This window comes from Dasypus novemcinctus, chromosome 1 (assembly GCF_030445035.2).
Source record: "Dasypus novemcinctus isolate mDasNov1 chromosome 1, mDasNov1.1.hap2, whole genome shotgun sequence".
NCBI lineage: Eukaryota > Metazoa > Chordata > Mammalia > Cingulata > Dasypodidae > Dasypus > Dasypus novemcinctus.
The window spans coordinates 7711929-7717792 of record NC_080673.1 but is presented as its reverse complement, the minus strand read 5'-3'; the positions used below and the strand labels follow the sequence as shown (position 1 = coordinate 7717792).

Genomic DNA, 5864 nt, shown 5'->3' with positions numbered 1-5864 from the left:
GAGTAAAAACAAATACTAAATGAACCAGGGAATAAATCTGACTGAAAAGAGCATCATTGCCTTCAGCATCCAACGAACTCCATTATTTTTACAACTTTGTACTTTAAAACAGAATATATATATATATATAAAATGCAAGCAGTCAAAGATGACATTTTCAAATGGGTACTTAGCAGCAGAGTAAAACCAACCATCTGCAGAAATTTTAAGTATTAAACATCTAAAACTGGTCATGCTCCAACACTCAACAGACAAACATGTGAGGTTAAAAGTTGTTACTCCCTTTTATTTTAAAATTAAAGATCCTCATTTTCTAAAAAAAACAACCAGAACTTGTCATCGTTTTAAATGGCTGATTAGTTGCTGAGTTAAAAGTTAAATATACAAGCCATAGCACATCAGAGAAGGACTTAGTAAATGTATAATCAAATGTACTACTATTGATCACAATTTATTTTAAAGTCATAAAAAGCCAACAACAGAAAGAATGAGTCAGCCAATTAGACAGGATAAATACTTGATTGTACCCACATTTCCATGAGATGGGGACAGTAGCCCTGAGTTTACACAATGAAAGCCACACTTTACCTTTGCATCTTCCTGGAAAATGTTTTGTTAGGTAAGGCAAAGGATGGGGAGCTATGAATGGTGGTTTGAACCATGTAAGAACAACAATAAATAATTGAATAATAGGTGTAAGATTTCTGAATCTTAGGGTGAGAAAGGAAGGGAGCAAAATCATAGGAAGTAATAGTTGAAAAGCAATTCAGCCTAGAATTTTTTAAAAATTAATCAAGAAAGAAGCCTTTAAAAAAAAGTCTTGGGAAGTGGATGTGGCTTAAGCAATTGAGCTCCTGCCTACCACACAGGAGGTCCTGGGTTCAGTTCCTGATGCCTCCTGGAGAAGACAAGACAGGGAGCTGGTGTGATAGGCAGGTGCAGCGAGCTGACACACCGAGATAACGCAGCAAGGAGATACAAAGAGGAGAAATAATGAAAGATACAACAACACAGGGAGCTGAGGTGGCTCAAGCAATTGGGTGCCCTCTCCCACATTGGAGATCCCAGGTTCAGTTCCTGGTGCCTCCTAAAGAGAAGACGAGAAGACCAGCAGACACAGAGACCAGACAGCAAGCACAAACAACAATGGGGATAAATAAAGAAAATAAATATTTTTTAAAAATGTCTTTCTGATACCTTTCATACAGGGCAGCATAGTCCGTAGGTAATTTTATTTTTTCTTTATTTTTTTAGGTTGATTCACGAAGGGGCTTGCAAGTCTGCTTCTGCCCTCTTTTGTTCCACAATGAGGGTAAACATAAAACCACCGAAATATCTTCCTCTAGAACTCCAGGTTATAGAAATTATCAACAAGTAACATTTATTTCACACCTAAGCATAAATTGCTGAAACCAAGATTATGTTCACTTTCCTCTTCTAGGTTTTCCACTCTGTGAGGCCCAGAGAGTAGAACATAAGCTATATGCCAGTCTCTACCACCAAAAAGCCACAAAGTATCTTCTGGTGTAATGATGCAGAGCTTATCATCATCAAACTTAACCCATTCCTCTTATTCCTTCTCACCCATGATACATCATCACCTGAAGGACTAGACCCTCCCTGGCGTGTTAGCACTGCTTCTGAGTCACAGTATCCCCAGTTACTGGTGCCAGTATCAGCAGCAAAAGAAAAGGTTCATAGTTAACATCCTTCTGGGGACTACTCTTTCTGTCACTTGTCTTTTTGACTGCTGATACACTTTTTTATCCTCTAGATCCTTAAATTTTGAATAAAAGGAGAGGAATTTCTCTTGAAGTTCTGGTGTACATAGTTCCCACACATCCGACATAAGAAAAAAATTTAACCTCCTTAAGAACTTTGACATTCACAGATTCCTTCTCTTTACACACACACACACACACACACACAAAAGAACCATCTGGATAGTCAAGTAAGCAGGTCATTGACTGATTTTGGAAGCCTTGCTATACAATGATGGAGACTGTTTAGTGAAGTCACAATTTAAGTCCTAGGAAAAGATTCTTTACTTCTTGATTAATAAAGCAGCCAAGATGGAGCTGATTTTCCTTTCCTTTACGGACTTTTTCTTCTTCAGAGTTTGTACATTTCATGGTAGTTTCAAACCAACATTGAAGAACTTATCAATTAAACTTTTCTTTTTAGAAGTTTCACAGCTGATGTAGATCAATAATCTGTTTCTTTAAGACAATTATTGCCTAAATTATTCTCTAATGCTTCTAATTTCTGTTGGAGTACTCAGATCACTTGTATCTAACATTCATTTGCATCCTGTTGAAGATACTGTCCTTGTTCACTCTTCTCCACAAACTGTGGGAAAGCCATGTACAAAACTGTAGTAGAACAAAAGGTGGACTACTAGAAGAAGTTTTATCCATGATATCCAACAAATCTCTAAGGGCTGCAGCAGTGTACTGTGCTGAAGCCTTTTCCTCTGTAGCTCCTAAGGTACCTGCATATCTCTGAGGGCATCTTTGAGTTCAGGCACAAACGAGATACACTGAACTGGGGCACTGGTGTAACAAGTATTACCGAGATATGCCAATCCACCTGGAAATTCCACAGTAGATGCTAACTGTTCTGTCACCATTTCTATAAAGACAGTTTTACCTCAAGGTTCCACAGGGAGAGCATCTGCTGATCCCATAAGTAGTAGAGTAAATCCACTTTTTTATTTTGCTGTTTCCCCAGTCATCATCCTTCAACGTTCCTCCTTTCAACATAGCTTTCTGTCTGTCTGTCTGGACTCCAGTCAGTGCAAAATGCTGAGCCTTGAACACCATCGGAGGATCATCAGTATTCAATTCTACACCTTCAAATGCCTCCTGTCCCCATTTTATAGTATCAGAGTAGAGTGTTTTAGAGGGGACGAGGAGAGGCAGTGGGGCAGGAAGGTAGTGAGAAGAAGCTGTTGTGATGTTGCAAGTGGTGACAGCTGCCACTCCACTGCAAGATGTCCTGGGTATCATTCCCCATTCATTCTTGCTGATTCCTGGGCATGAAAATTTTGAGAGGAGGCCTGGACTGGGACTGAGTTCAGTCCTGGCTGTCAGACTTGGCTTCTGACCTGTCTTCTAGACACAACTCGTGACCTCATCAGGCTCATCTGCATCCCTCAGGGATGTGTCCCACTATGGCGGGTTTTGACTAACTTCCCTTCCCTTACACACACCATAATAATACTGGTAGCCTTAGTCATTTTTATCATCTGTGCTGACATCCTAGGAAGGTACACAAGGGCTTCCTCTATTGACGGTTTTTCCTTAACTTTCCCAAGGATGCATACCTATTATTCATTCCACATCTTTCCAAATTGGAGATAAACGTTGTGATGACAATCCTCAGGATTTTATGAGCTCACGGTATTTCTCCATAATGCTTTCTGGGCTGATGTTGAGGATAGGAGTATGGGAACTAGTTGAGAGTTTTAGTTGGCATATCACATAGCATCAGAATTGTTTGTTTATTCACTTGGCTCTCCAGGTCCTCTGCTCTATCTCACAGTTTCTGCCTGCCTATATCTTGTGCTGGTTTGAGTCTTTTGAGGACTGCAGAACATCCTGTTCTTAAAGCAAACCCATTCCTGCACCTGTAAAACCCATTGTAGATGGGACCTTTTGATTAGATCGCTTCAATTAAGGGGCTTTGATTAGAGGCGGGTCTTTTTTGGAAGTACCTGGGATTGAACCTGGGATCTCGTACGTGCAAAGCAGGCACTCAACCACTGAGCTACACCTGCTACAGTCAGGGTAGGTCTTAATCCTCTTTTTGGAGTCCTTTACAAAGGACTGAAAGCAGCTGATGCACAGAAAAAACCTGCAGAAACAGAAAAACACTGAGAGGCTGACAGCGAGGTCCCGGAAGCTGGATCAGCAGAGCACAGAGGCTTGGAGAATGGCCCCAGAGAGGCTGAAAGACACGAGGCCCAGGGAGAGGTGAGGGCCTAGCTGTGAGCCTGACTGCCCACAGCAGCTTGCGAAGAACGTGAGCCTGGAGGAGAAGGCAGAGACCAGATGGGCGGAGCCGCCATGGTGCCCTGCCGCGAGCTGGGAGTCCAGGGTCACCAGCAGCCAGACTTCAGTGGGCAGCATGTCTGATGATGCCTTGGTTCAGATATTTTCACAGCCTCAGAACTGTACCTTAATAAATTCCCACTGTAAAAGCCAACCCATTTCTGGTAGAGTGTTCCCAGCAGCTTTTAGCAAACTCAAGCATGTGCAGTTTAAATGTTGAGGCTGAATTTCAAGCTTAACTCTGTGAATTCCACATCTTGCAGATGTTCAGGTTGAAACATATGCTAATTAATAGATTCTAGCAATAGCTTTGAAATTGTATGAAACACACACAATTTTGTTGCGTCAATCAAGGAGTGTGTACCTAGTACTCTATCTACCGATGGCTGTTAAAACTTCATGTTTCCTTGGAGTCACTTGGGTCTCTCATTAGGAGTGCCAGCTCTTTTGATTTAAGTAATCTGGAATTAGGTCTTATAATCTAGACTTTTAACAGCACATTTGATGGTTCTGATGCAGGTGTTTTATGAATTACACTGAGGAAAAACTGCTTACATGCTTAGCATGCTTCTTGGTATTATGAAGGCTATAAAAGAATTGCATGGTGCAGTTCCTGCTCTTAAGGTTTTTGTGAACTTATTTTTCATATATCAGTCACATTTATGAAAATAGTCTAGAACAATAAAAGGCTTATATTGCAAACAAAAATGTTAAGTATATACAGAATTGCTTAAGATCCTTGTTGAAAGTTGTGTGGCCATCAAAACCTAAAATCCAACTGAAAAAAAAATGATTAGGTGTTTGACTTTGCTCATCTGTCTATTTTAAAATAAATGACCAGATTGATATGACTTTAGAAACTTTTCAAGGCCCCACAAAATTTTCCCTGTTCCATGTAACCTTTCTGCTACCTGCCGAGTCCCACAATACATACAACGTGCTACACAATCCTAAATCCCTATGTGTCATTTTGGGCACTCATTTTTCTTAAACTTTGTTTCTACCGATCCATGTAGTGGCTGGTTTATATTCCAGAATAGAGCATGTAATCTTTCAGGACAAGTTCTGGACCTTATTCTTCTTATTTCCCACAGAAACACAGCTCATTGCTTATGGTAGATGCTCAGTTGAAATGTTTTTTTTTACATAAACAGTAAGTGTATAGTAATAGTTGTGAATTTACAAAACAAACATATAACATCATACAGTACTCTCATAACTCACTCTACCACCAACACCTTACATTGTTAAACTTTTTTAAACTAATGATTAAAGAACATTGTCAAAATATTACTAATCAAAGTATTTTCCCCAACTCTTCCCATTGTTATTATCTTCCTGTCATTTATATATGAACATACATGAACAATGAAGTGTATAGCAAAAGTTGTGAACTTACAAAGCAAACATGCATAACATCATACAGGGGTCCCATACATCAACCCTCCACCAACACCTTGTATTGTTATGAGTCGTTTGTTACCAATTAGGAAAGAATATTGTCAAAATCTTACTAGTAATTATAGTCCGTATCTTACATTTGTTGTGTTTCCCCCCAAACACACCTTATTATTACTTTTCAAATATATTTTTTATGACAGAAGTTGTAAACTTATAAAATAATCATGCACATATGCACATATACAACACCCCTTTATCAACACACCACTCCGTGATGGAACATTTGTTACAGATAAGATAATATCATCTGATTGTTACCATTTTCATAGTATACATTTGGCTCACATTTTCCACAATGCCCCATTATCAACACAGTACATCTTTGGCATATATGCAAGAATATTTTATTGT

The 5864-nt window shown here is 39.4% G+C and overlaps 1 pseudogene; it reads right to left on the bottom strand.

Annotated features, from left to right (window-relative positions):
- Window positions 1–1381: 1381 nt before the first annotated feature.
- LOC101432251 (ubiquitin carboxyl-terminal hydrolase 14 pseudogene) lies at window positions 1382–3008 on the bottom strand (annotated as a pseudogene).
- Window positions 3009–5864: the final 2856 nt, after the last annotated feature.